At 42.7% G+C, this 14,391-nt stretch overlaps 1 protein-coding gene across 1 annotated transcript in view; it reads right to left on the bottom strand.

Moving 5' to 3' along the window:
* The window catches only part of PROX1 (prospero homeobox 1), a 52,087-nt gene that overhangs the window by 14,609 nt on the left and 23,087 nt on the right, over positions 1-14,391 (bottom strand). The window lies entirely within an intron of this gene.

Below are 14,391 nucleotides of genomic sequence, written 5' to 3' on the forward strand. Positions count from 1 at the left end.
TCAAAGAGTGATTCCAAGTTTAAACAAACAAATAAACAAAACAAAAACCAAATCAAAGGAAAAGCATCAAAAACAAAAACGTGATAGTACCTCCTCCCCCCTCCCCCCAAAATACTACACAGATCCTCTAAGTTCATAAAAACAACTGAAAGCACCCTGCTGGGATCGCAGATCTGGTAGGCTGTTAGGTAAGAGATGAACCAAGACTATGCCATCCAAGAATCATAAAATTTTGCAACTTCGGAAGGATCTTGGTTCATGTTCCACAAAGACAGAAACAACCTTCAGCCAGGGGTCGGCAAACCTTGCAAAGGACTAGATAATAATACACAGGCTTCTCGGTCCACATGTGGTCTCAGCTGCATGTTCTTCTTCTTCAGCTCCTTACAACTGTTTAAAAATGTGAAAGCCATTCTCAGCTTGGGGCCATAAAACACAGACCGAGGGTCAGATCTGACCCATAGGCCATAGTCTGATAACACCTGCTCTTAGCCAAACTTAGGGGCTAACAACTTTCCTAAAGGCCTAATGTTCCCTCATTGTGCACTAACCCTGTGTGCCTCACTGGGTCAGCACACCAGTTGTTCTTGCAGGGTACTTGGGATCGACTCACCCAAATTCAACCTGCAATGTCATGCTGCTCCTCAGGTGCAGTTGAAGCTGTCCATGTCTGTGGGGATAAGGTTAATAAGCCAAGCACAGAGATGGTCAAGGACCTGGAGGACTTCAGTCTTGCTCTGCTTTGATTAGGAAGTTTTTATCAGGAGCTTTCCTGACAGTGAATATTTAGATGTGCTAAATGGAGGAATCTCTCCCTGCTTCACGACACATCGAACCAATCAGCTCAATGCTTAGAAGGGAAGATGAGCACTGCCATCAACGCAGAAGTCACTCTGCAGTGCTGGCAATCTTCCCTTTGAGGCAGCCCTGTGAATTATGTACCATTGGGTCCGAGTTCAAGATGAGCTGAAAGTCCTTGAGGTTTAACTTTTGCTACAATTACTGGGTGAGGTGGTAAAATAAATAGGGCCAAGCTTGGTACCATTCTTGGATGGGAGCATATCCAAAAACAACATGGCATAAATGCTCCAATATTGCACGGAGAGAAGCTGGGCACAGATAATCCACGGTTACTCCTGTTTCGTTTGAGAATGCATTACGTGATTGTTTTCTGCAGCAGCTTTACCTTCATAATGAAGCTTTGCTCAGGCTAATATTAAAACTAGCCTGCATGCCCTGTATTCCTGTTGATGGAACAATATGAGCAAGGAGCCTAGGGAGAAACTGTTAGGAAGTGGGGTCCAGGCAGGACAATGAGAAAGAACAGCGCTGCCTGTAGTGAGCGCTAAGGACAGCACATGTGATACGAGGTCATGGGAGACATTGGTGCTCTGCTGGCAATAGCTTATGACACCCCAAGTAATATCCGGGTTGCTTTGGAAAAGAACAGGGATTTTCATCCTCAATCCCATCCTTTGGTTTTGACAGCAAGATCTTTGTTGTCAGAGAAATTCCATTTTGTGTTTCTAGGGAATTCTATTGGTCTCCCTTCTACAACCACCCTTTGCAAAACTAAGGATGGGCTGTATTTCCAAAGCTACTTAAGAGCTTGTGAAGGGCTTTGAAATCCCTTTTTCAAGAGAGGTAAATAGTTTGGAAAGGCAGAGAAACAGATTCTGGAATAAACTCAGGGGCTTTTGGAAGTCTGCCAAGCCCCTACCAACTAATGGGGCTTTAGGTCATGTTTGGGGTGGGGATTCTTAGGATGCTGTCAATACCTAGGATTGGTCCTGCTCAAAGGCAACTTCAGGAGTCTATACACAGATTATCTTGTACACCTTTATGTCACTGAAAATGATAAATCTTTGAAAATAGTCTCTACATTATGGGAAATGCAGTGACTTTGAAACCCCAGGCTTTCATCGTCTTCTACCTCCTCTAGCTTCTGGGTCTATACACAGATTATCTTGTACACCTTTATGTCACTGAAAATGATAAATCTTTGAAAATAGTCTCTACATTACGGGAAATGCAGTGACTTTGAAACCCCAGGCTTTCATCGTCTTCTACCTCCTCTAGCTTCTGGTCATTTCTCTGCCTTCACCCCTATGTTAAATCCCCCCCCCCACCTTGTTCTCAGTGAATATATTACTTTTTACTAAAAGCCAATTTTACTTCCAGATTTTAATATAAAATGTTAAGGTATCCTTAAAAAAACCAGAAGTTGGGTGCAATAACCATTAAGAAATATGAGAAATACATACCCTAATGACTTGCATAAGGATTTGACACCTACCAACCACAAACTCTCACATACACACACATACAAAATCCCAATGGAAAAGACTTTTATGATCAAATTACCATCATTTGGGGAATACCTTTAAAAGGGGGATGGTGTTGTTTTGCAAAAATTACCTAATGACTTGCATAAGGATTTGACACCTACCAACCACAAACTCTCACATACACACACATACAAAATCCCAATGGAAAAGACTTTTATGATCTAAATTACCATCATTTGGGGAATACCTTTAAAAGGGGGATGGTGTTGTTTTGCAAAAATTACCAACCAAGCTTAATAGTGAAGGTAATTATACTATTTAACTTTTATGATCAAATTACCATCATTTGGGGAATACCTTTAAAAGGGGGATGGTGTTGTTTTGCAAAAATTACCAACCAAGCTTAATAGTGAAGGTAATTATACTATTTAAAAGAGCTGATTCTGCCCTAAAAGAGGGGAGATGTTGTATATGATATCAAAGTTAATACATATTACAAATGCTGATTGTCTACATGGAGGTGTGGCCTATGTGGAATAGGGTACGTGCATAGGGACAGGTATACAGATTCTTAATTTGTTCTGGTCCATACCACCTCCTAGAAAACACACAGGCATGAGGGCCTCCTGGTCTGCCCACCCAGCCAAGGCAATGTATAAAGTGAGCAGCAAATATAATGACTAGTGCCAATGCAGTCAATAAATTGTTTATGAATTAGAAAAATTCATCTCTATGATCCCAGTAAGGGAGTCGCTGTGTGTCCAAGGGCACTGCTGAGATTTAGATATGCAAAGAGGGCCTTGGGAGAGAACTAAAATGGGCACCCTGGAGAATTTGACTGGGATAATTACATTGCAGCAGAGTCAGAAGGCTAGAAGTGGCCCCACATGGAAGCCACATGGATTCCCAGAGCCTCCACACTCAACTGCTCAAAGCTCTGAATTAAGATCAGGACTCAAGAGACTTTATTTAGAGAATACAGAATGTCCTCTATTCTAGAATCACAGAATTTCAGAGCTAGAACAAAGCTGTGAGTTTACTCTCTTCACTTTCCAGGTGAGCAAAGTAGAACCCAGGGAGGCAGGTGTGGCCAGAGCCAGACCCCCCAGGCCAGCGCTCCTTCTGCCCCTCCCACACCCCAGCTTCTCCTTGCTGCCCTTCTCATTTGGAGTAGATGATTCCAGAATCCCAGTGCTGCTGCAGGCTGGTGTCCTCTTTACAGCCACACTTGGGGCAGGAGGAAGAAACACTTTTTTAAAAAATCTTTTGAAAACCAGTTTTACATTGAATATCTGTCTCAATTCTGCTGAAAGCTCCCTGCTTGCTTGTTTGTTTATTTTCCTATTTGGGGTCAGCAGGAAATAATGCAATAGCTGGTGCAACAGCGGCCAGGGAGTGCTCACTCGGCCCTGCACACCAGCGGAGTGCACGCCTGGGCAGCGCTTCTTCGTGCTCCTTGTTCATGCAGATTCACTCTCTGCTCACAACAGCTCTGCAAGGTGGGCACAATTACTTTCCCTATTTTACAGACGAAGAAACTGAGGCACAGAGAGGGCAAGACGCTTGCCAAGGTTTCACTGCTGGAAAGTGGCAGAGCTGGGATTTGATTCCAGGGACTGGCTCGAGCGTCATGTTCTTCAGTTCTGCACTAATATTGTTCTGCACTAATACTGATCCAGGACCTCTCACAGTGGAAGGTCTCCCCAGAGATTTTCTTTTTAAGATTTCAAGATGATACTTTTATATAAAATAATGCCCACTTGCAAGTGAACATTTTGTTTCCTGCCTGAGAATAATATCAAATAAAGTAGAAACCAGAGTTTTCTTGCTAAAGTTGTCATTTTTATAGACAAGTCCAATACTGAGGCTATCTCCTCATGATGTCAAATACCCCAATAATGTATCTACAAAAACTCTGAAAACATCTGGACAACAGGGTAGATCCACCCATCTTTTATTTGGCTGGATAGGTCCTTAGACACACTCATATTTGCCAGAATACTTGCCAAGAGTCTGATAAATTGGTCTCACGGGATCATTTTAACCCATAAGTGCTACTGAGATGCTATTCAAGAAATCCAGCCTCTGAGGATAAACTTTTGAAGCAACTAGAAGAATTCCACTGGGTGTGCATGAGGCACAACTACCAAACTGTGGCATGGCTGCCACACCTGGAATTCTGCCCTGTGGTTTAGTAATTGTAACTGTCCCTCGGGAAAACACAGTCAGGCCGGAAGCGCATTACAGAAGGGCAGCTAAAATGATCCGGGGCAGCCCACTTACTGTATGAGATTAGGCTTTTAAAAAGGATTAGAGCTCCTTAATCTGGAGAGATGAAGATTAAGAGGGAGTAATGATCAAAGTCTATAAAATCAGAAAGGAAATGGAGAATATGGCCACAACCCTGTTCACAAATCCCAGGATATTATAACAAGGGACAGCCCTGTGGAGTTCCAGGGGAATCACTTTAAGAGCCATAAAAAGAAGATACTATTTTCACAGCAGGTAATAAATGCAGAGAATTATTATCTTGAGGAGTGGTATATTCTGATAATGGGGTTAAGTTTAAAAAAGGTTTAAACAAACCTATGGGTGATAAAACCATAATGATCTAATACTGGGAGGTTAGAAATGTTCTGAGTACATCCCGAGTCTTTTGAAAGTAATTCAGTCAATGACAGATACCAACCTCTCCTGACATGCTTCCTGTCCAGGGCTGACACGGGACTGGGTGGCCCATTGATCTGGCCACTGCTCATGTCACCTCACTGGCTAGGTTGTTTCTAGTATTCAGAATGGCTCATGCATATTTTTGCGCCCATCTTTGGTGGGTATTTGGAAATTTCAGGTGTCTGGTACAATACGGCAACTCATTCCTCAGAGGAAGATTTCTTTAATCCTTATCAGGGTCTTTGCCCTAGGATTTTGAATTACAATTCGGGGCAATGATCTGACCATGATTCTCATAAAAATATGAACTTATGCCTTTAATTATACCCCCAAACTAAATGTTACATTTAACTCAAAGATAGAGACATTTAAAACATCTTATGTTGCATTGGTTGGAAGATAAAAAGTGGTTAAACTCTCTATTGGGGAAACTGCCCATAATGTGCTAACACAGATCAATTAATTCAAATTTAAAGGGAAATTAAACATACCAATTATGTAGTACCCATTACAACCCAAGATATTAAGCTCTAAAATTTACGGCAGTTAATGTGGAAACCAGTACACCTTAACAAAAGCTGTGGCTCTGTTAAATACATAGAATAAAACTTTACAGAGGGAAGTGTTTTAGCTCGTTTCCAAAACAGTCAAGTGTTAATCACTTTAAGTATCTAATAATAGGTCATTGTTGGGGGTTGGGAGGTTATGGCAGCAGAAAGAGGGGGCAGTGGATTTTGGTAGAGGATAGAGTGGAGATGAAGACTGCATTTAGAGAAAGGAACCTTCAGACAAATATAACATGCACGGTGAGGCATGAAGAATATCTTCTGTATTCACATTTTAAACCACTTTGTGAAAATTGGTAAAATGTGGCAATATGCAGAAGCAAGTAGGGAAGCCGAGGAAAGAGGAGGGGGCAGAGGTGGGGCTGGGGGAGAAGGGCATGTGTACAACAGGCAACGTCTAATAACCCCCAATTCTCACCCCATCTACCATACTAAACTGGAAGCAATCACTTGGTATCTTTTCAAACTGCAAGTTTGAAAACATTAGTCCTTACTGTGGGGGCTACTCAAAGTTACTATTCATCTGGGGAATGAAAAAGAAGGAGAGGGGATGAGGGGTGGGGAAGGGTTCAGGGGCAGAGTCACCTTGTCTCTCATTGTAGTCTCTGGTGTGATTTGAGCAAGAAACTGGGACATCTGGAGTTCAGAAGTTGAGGAAAATGGGGAAGAACCAGGAAGATGAATACATGATCATCAGCTACACAAAAGAACGGAGCAGAAAGAAGCCTGGGTTTGGGCACTCGTGTCTGGCAAGGAGGCCGGCAGCAGGGCTAATGAAGCATTTGCGGTGTGGGATGTTTGCCAGCGCAACAAAGAAGATGTGCTTGGGCTCTGCAGATGTGCCAGGGCCCCCAGAGCAAAATAATGACATAATCACCATCAGTGTCACAGACCAGACTGTACACAAGGTGACAGGGGAGGGGAGGCCCAGAACACACACGCAGAGAGGACTTGCCACAGCCCACAGGGCTGCAGCCCTGAGGCCCGGAATGCAGGCAGATCTCCCTACCTACCTACAGCTACAGCTTAAATCCTAATGTGAGGCTTGTGCCTGTCTTTGGTGGGTGTTTTCTGTCCACTCCCAGCTACTTCTGACGAGGCAACAGAAATCTGGGGAGCTTAAGAGAGATCTGGATGGAATGGAGGAGGCCGAATAAAGAGGAACAAGAGAGAGTGGCAGCAGAGATCTGTGTCTTCTGCTAAAAGTGCTCAAATTTCCATTGACCTGACCCTAGCCACACAGTCTATAGCATGATTATTATCATGGATGTCAATGTTTCATACTATAAAGAAAATGCAAGAAATATTTTGGGGAGCTTATTGGAGGGGGGATACAAATTATCAATAAATGGGCCATCTCCAAGTGAGGGTGAAAGCAATATTTAAAAAGGCCCGAGAAAGCCATCCCTGCTTATTTTAAATGAGGTCCCTCAGCAGGCCTCGTCACCTGTCTGTGGCTCTTGCCCAGTAAGGTGGGTGTGTTAGTACAGCTGTCTGGCTTTTAAGCGACTTTTGTCAGTTTGAAAGTGAAAGTCTGTTTGAGGCGCTGAAAGAACAATAGCTCGGAGCCCGGAAGGAGAGTGTGTGGCACAAAGGACTTGGCTACGCTAGTGTCCCTTTTCATTGCTTCTCATGAAAGATTCATAAGAATAACTTTAATTTTTTATGGCCTCCTTTTTCGTATGACTATATTAGTTGTGTCAACGCCCATGTACAGGTTCTCTTTAAATACCAAAGGGTCTGTTGTGAAATTGTTTCCAAAGACCAAGGAGGACAGCATGGATTCTGGCCTCCATTCTGGAGGTCTCTTCCTCCAAAAGAAAGTGCCATAAGGGACACAGAGCTTTTCTTTAAACACGGTTCCCTTCCACCTCAAAGTGCCATGTAGTTATTTTACAATGTAGTTATTTTACACCTAACTACTAACAATGTAGTTATTTTACACCTTCCTAATTTGCTAGTTCAACTGCTCCTCAGAAGAATGATTGTATTTGTTTTTTTGGTTTCACCCTATTTAACAGGAACAGTAGTAAAATGATCATTAATAGTTCTCCTTTTCCTGTACTTCTCAAATAGCTGTCCCCACACTGCATCTTTATTTTGTATCTCAGCCAAAAATGGGGGGCTGGGGGTGGGGAACAGATTGTATTTGTTTTATGTCCTCTTGCAAAATAGCACTGAAGATTGGCTTAAGGCAATCGTTGAAAGTGAAACAATATCTTAAAACTAGAATAATCTACTTTCAAGAATTCAACTCCTATGCTTAACCCAAAAGAATGTTTGCACAAGTATTTACTGTTGCAAATTTATATTGATATATTTAAGAGAAATGAGCGAATGATCATCAACATGTTTGCCCTATGACTAACGAAGAACCAAACAGTCGAAGTTAAGTAATATTCTGGGGGGAAAATGAAGAAATTTGATTTAAAATGTTATCCGCCATGAGAAAAGGGATCGCCAACTTCGAACAAGCTTTGGTTTGCTAAATGTGTTAGTTTAATCTAGACGAAATAAACAGGCTTGCTTTCAAAAGGTTGTTAGAACTTCTTCAGACATTTAATCCAGGATGGGCTGGAGACAATAACATCCCACTGAAGGCTACCATCAGGCTCTCAGAAGAGAACTTGCTTTCTTTCTCCTACTCATCAGCCTTTGTGGGACGAAGAAAAAGAGCCCGGGCAAGGAGACCTGAATGTCACACAATAGACATCACTCCACACACTGTTTCTGAACTTTCCTCATCTCTGAAGGACAATTAATTATGAAGGTCTTAGGGGTAGGTCGGAGCAAGGGGAAAGCCCCTATGTCCCAGCACCCCAGCCGCTACCTCTGTGTTTGCTAAATGGCTTCGCCTGTTGGGGTACAACCACCAAGAGAGCCAATAGATCATCTGGGGTGGGGGGGGGAGGAAAGCAAAAGATTTTTTTGTGTGTGCGCCTGCCTTGTATAATTCTATTCTCACTGTGAACTCATCCATACACAAAACACAAGGACAATTTTTTTTTTTTTTTAAAGAGAGAAAAGCCACAGGGTAGGTTACAGTCAGAAACGGCCTCTCGGTGGTGTGTTAAAAAGGATGGTCTTTTCACCAAATCATTTCACAGAGGCAAAACAGACAAACACAAAGAGTTGAGACTTTTTCTCCTACATTAAATGGAGTAACTGATAAGGTCAGACATATGATACCTAAAGACATGAATCTGTGAACTCTTGAAGTCAAAGGGCCTCTCTGTGCCGAGGAACAATCTTTCAAAGGAAATAGATCATAGAACTCCACTGAATCCCCTTTAAACTTTATGAAGCAGGAGGAGAAAAAGCTCTAAGTAGGGAAGCTTGACAGAAGAGCCTTGAACTATTTTCTGAAGGGAAGATGAGACCCTCCCTAGGCCGCCACAAAACATCTTTTTTTTTTTTTTTTTCTAAAGGCTCCTCTGAACTTTGATATGTGCCAAGACACTGCTATTGAAAGCTGTATAATTATGTGCTATAGCCACTGTAGAAAATGCTTTGTTCACCCCAACAAAGGACAATAAGCAAAGTAAAGCGACATTACACTGTATCTTTTTCTTTAAGAATGTTGAGAAAGGTCATGGAATGCTATAACTAATAACGCTGTTGAGTAAGGAGGTTTTAAAGTTGATCTTACTGTGCTTGAATGTAACCCAATGACAAAAAAGACACAGGGAGCTAAAATGCAATGACATTACCAAATAGGTGATAAATCAATGGGCCCGCTTCATTATACTGATGAACACCTTGAATCCCAAAAGGACAGCAGTACAAAAATGAAGCCTCACACACACACAAAATTCTACCTCCACCCCACACCCCCCAGCCCTACTTCCAACCTGGTGTCTTGACTGCTCACTCCTTCAAATTTCAGGCAACCATTCTGCAGGAGGAGTGCGTTTCCAGACAGCCATGCGTGTCCATATATTTAGAGAACATTCATTTAGTCTCTTAACAGATCAATTTGGCTTGTCACTGATGGGACTGGCAAGGGAAAAAATGCTAAGGGTTTCTTTTCCTCCTCGCCACCCACCAAGAGTGTGTTGTGCGATCATTTAAACGGCTCAGCAGCTTTGAGGCCAAAAGACTGCAACAGCAGTAAAAGGTTTTCACTCATGTGCCAGTTTTCCAAATGATCACTCATATTTAAGTATCTATTTGGAGCAGAGGGAAGCGTTTCCTAAATCCACCTGTCCTCATTTTTCTTTAAAGAGATGACACTGAGAATAAAAAGACTTCCAAATATATTAAATCTTCTTAAACGTGGTTTTGTTGAAAGCGGGGATGGGTTGGGAAGGGGGGTAGGTACGGTGTAGAGAACCTATTCAGTAAGTGTGCACGTGTTTGCATGTGGGGGTGGGGAGTGTGTACGAGGGGTGCTGCTTTTTTATTTTCTATTTCCAGGAGGAAAGTGAGAAAACACATAAAGAAGTACCTTCTTGCCTGTCATGTGTCACCTAGAAAAATGTCCAACCCACAGGCTCTATGATGGCGCGTCTGCCCAGTGAGCTATCAGTACCTTAGGAAATGGCATCTACAAGCTGCTAATGAATGAATCAAGCTCCCCAATCTATTTATTTTTAAGCCTTCTGACCAAAAACCTGTGCTTTTAGTGAGTGCAAGGGAGATTAGTCATTCTTACCAGGAATGTGGACTCTGCCTGCAGGTAAATGACCTGGGGGCACGGGGTGGTTTGAGGGATGCCTGGCTGACTGCGACAGGAGGAAGAGCTACCTCATGGTACCCCAGAATGAGAAAGAGTGTTCAATGTGCCCGGATGCAGGTGTCTGTCACATTCTCTTCTCCACATACACTCGGGCCATCCTACCCTTACACCCTTCGGGTTATTCTGTCTTTTCTTAGCCACATCATGTAAAGTGGCCAGCCTAGGGTGATACATCTGATACATCTTTCAGTTCCTTTACTACTGCAATTGACCTTTGTGGGTTACACAAGTCAGTTGCCTTAGCCCAGTTTTTTGCAAGACAAGTAAACCAGTGTCAGAAACGGACAGTGATCATTATCTTCCTTCCCTGCCATGGTTGTGAGGGAAACAAAAAAGCAATAAAACCCAGCTCATATGCCCCTGAAGTCAGAAGTATCAGTATGATTTAAAAACTGGGAAGGAATCCCAAAACTCCTTCCCCTCCCCATAAAAAGTTGTTTGGAAGCTCTTCAAAGTGAGTGGGAATGAAGCATGGAAATATATACCATAACACCTGGAAAGACAAATTTATTGTTGCCAATCTCATTAAACGTGAGGAGCGGGAATGAATGATGCAGCCCGTAATGGAACGCCCGGCTCCTGCACACCTTCGCAAACTGGCGTCCAGGAGCCAGACGCCCCACCGCATGTGAAACAGCCAACCTTCTCCTCCCTTTTGCACAAACCAAGAGTGTAATGCATTTTTCCCCCTTCAGTGTCTTCTTCCACTTCCCCTGGGTCTTCTCAAACTCTCACCACCCTAAGTCTGAATGCTGTGCCAAGAATCTTGGCAATCGTGTAAACTGATACAAAAGGCAGAACAAGCTCTCCAGTCACTTAGAAGGTCCTGACTCATAAAGGCCAGGAAATGCAGGGTCTAGAAGAGGAGAGAAATTCAGGCCACTCCTTCTTTGCTAGTGATAAACCTTCCCCATCTGCTTTATTTTCCTGCAGGCTAGGGGTCAGCAGCGGGGGCTGGAGGGGGACGGTGCTAAGCAGTGACAGAGGTGCCACCAAGCGAGCGTATGATAGAGGCAGAGGTGGAGCAGAGAGCCGAAAAAAGACAATGAGTAGGGAAGAAAAAAGTCGTGGGTGAAGAAGAGAAGCTTATCCTCAAATCCTTCTCTCTCCTTGGCTCTCTCTACCCACCTCCCATTTAAAATGATTTTAAAAACAGTAAAGCTTTAGGCAAACTGAAGTTTTTCTTCTTATGATAACTGTATCAGTGTCATTATTATTGCCCATATTAAATAAATTAATGTCGCTAAAACACTCAGGAGAGTGCCTAGAACATGAGCAAACAGTCAATAAATGTTAGCTCTTTTATTATTGCTAGAAACACATGATTTAGAAATTTGAAAATGCAATCAATAAGGCATTTTTTTTCCCTTTTTGTCTTTTTTACTGACCGGTAACGGGATCGCAACCCTTGGTGTTGCGCCCGCACCGCGCTCAGCCAGTGAGCGGGAACCGGTCTCCACATGGGATCCGAATCCTTGGCGGGAGCGCCGCCGCGCTCCCAAGCGGTGCAGTCTCCAGTGCGCCACCGGGCCAGCCCAATAAGGCATTTTATCATGTGACCAGCTCATACTCAGTGTAGTTAATATATTCTTTTGACTTGACTGGACCTTTGGGCATCATGTAGACATGACTTTAGAGCCTCTCTACCAAACCCATCTCTGGAAATTAAGAAGGAAACAAGGTGGCCAGTTCTCCACTCTGCCACCCTCTCACCTGCCCATACTTAAACCACAGGTTCATCTTACTCGATCCTAAGAGGAGAAACATAAATACTAAAGTAAATCAGTGCACGCAGTATCAGTTGAGGCATTTGGTGGGAGGAGCTGGGCCTACTTTTGGCTCCCAGCCACGGTCCACACTGGTAAAGCCACGGTGATAAGAACGGTGGCTTTTTAAGCATCACACTTAAGCAGTGACCTCCATGCACAAAGGCACACAAAAGAAGGGATCACCTTACCCGAAGCTTTTGTTAGTAAATGTGTCAAATTGAGAAGCTAAATTAAAAACTGTTTGGTGACATTAGGATCATAGGTGGTGGCAGGGATGTGTACGTGCGTGTGCCTGGGTTAGAAGGTCAGTGGAGGGGGCAGGGCATGGTCCATGTATCTGCTTCTTTCTTTCCACGTTTCCAGAAAGAGCCTAGGTTTTAGTGAAGGAGGAATTAGACCCAGAATAGTCCAATAAGTTGTCTGAAGTCACATGAGAAGTGACAAAATTCCTGCCCAGGCCCGATACTCCTTGCAGTGAAGCAGTCTTAAAATAGACGCTGCAGATAAAGGAGAGGTGGCCTGGCTGGAAGTGGATGTGATTCACAAAGAGAGAACCATCAGATGTTAATCACATTAAAGGAGGATTTAGATGATACTAAATGGAGCAGCTTGTTGGGTACCTCTTGATGCCAGTTGCCCCCTGTTTATGTCATTTCAGTCCTGGTGCTGTGAGTAGGGGATTAAATTCCAACCAGGTACGGTTTAAACAACCCTGCAAATCCTAATGTGCACTTTAAGGATTTGTTCTCTTGAGTATGTTATACAGCAAAAGTGTAGAAATCATCTCATGAATCTTGGGCAATTCTTTTATGAAGCCTGACGAATGCTGCTAAAAGAATATTTACATCTTAATACCATGTAAATAATTCACTAGCACACAGTAGCAGTCTCTTAGTTTAAGGTTTTAGATCAATAGATTTACCAGAAGGAGGGAAAAAGAAATGAAGCTCTCAATATGATTTCTTTAGAATGTTTAGCCATAATCATATTCTTCAGCTTTGGAAGAAATCTGCTGGTTTTCTGTCAATATAGTAAACCAGTGCTCTCTTACAACTGAGACTGAAAAAACAGAGATTTTAAAATAGTGGAGCAGTACAGGAAGAATCCTTATTTTAGCCCAGCAAAAGAAAAACTTCATTTACAACACATTTGTCAAAAATATTTTGGTCTTGGAGAGCAAAGATAAATCAGTAGCTTGCAGTCTAACCATTCAAACTTTCAAGGAAAATCTATGACTTCCCATTACTAAGCCTCCACATTCAGTTCTTGATAATCCACCATAACTGGTCTGCACTGCCAAGAGCAGTGGGGAAAAGGGCTGAAAAGGAATGGGCAAGCAGGGAGGGGACTATACGGGTCAGGTCCTTTTATTGACAAGGCCAGACCAAGGTACCCCTCTCTCCTTTGAAATTAAGAACTTCCTGGGCATTCCTGGATACCTACTTATACAAGAATGGCAAGAATATCAATTAACATAAGGCCTCTGCATGAGCAGATGTGGGAGAAAAAACTTCCCACCCTCAGGGTGACACAGCATCTAGCCAAGATAATACAAGAAATGGACCAACTTTGTCAAGCCACAGCCTGTCCACTCCCATCATCGGGGGTTCATCCTGCAGAACCCTTGCCACATTCCCACCTCAAACTATTGTTGCCCTAGCCAGCAAGGCTCAGCAAAATGCCTTTGTGAGTCCTGGGAGATTTGCTAGTGTTGTCTCATAGAGAGTCATCATGTGATGAAAACTGTTTGCTGAGGCACCACTTTAGCCTATAAAGAAATGCCTTACTCATAGCCACGCATCTTTCATTATTGCATGGATATTGGTTTCTGGGAATTGTCTATACAGCTTTGCATGTATCTAGAATATGCAGCTTGTAGATATACATATAAGTGTGTGTAAGAGTGGATAAACAAAGGGCAACATGCTCGTGAAGGTACACATATGCCAAACAAATGCACGAGTCTCTCCTCCAAAAAAAACAAAAACAAAAACAAAATGTTGATGATCTCTCACGATATTCACTTAGTAAATTCTCATACCATTTCCTCCACAAAAGAAAAATATATATCTATAGATTAAAGTTAAAACCATGAAATCACTTCCCCATCAACATTTCCAGACCTTTTTAGAATATATATAGATTAAAGTTAAAACCATGAAATCACTTCCCCATCAACATTTCCAGACCTTTTTAGAAAACAACTTTTGTAGTACCATTGCACATAGCATATACCAGCTCAATTGGCATCCCAGAACCTAAATAAGAAAAAGGCCTGCTGGAGCAGAGACCTCTTCCCTGGAAAAGGAATCATTCTGTATTTGCTCCTTGATGCCGTTTTCTTTGGATTCTCCAGCTGC

The sequence above is a fragment of the Galeopterus variegatus genome, unplaced genomic scaffold (assembly GCF_000696425.1).
Source record: "Galeopterus variegatus unplaced genomic scaffold, G_variegatus-3.0.2 Scaffold3388, whole genome shotgun sequence".
NCBI lineage: Eukaryota > Metazoa > Chordata > Mammalia > Dermoptera > Cynocephalidae > Galeopterus > Galeopterus variegatus.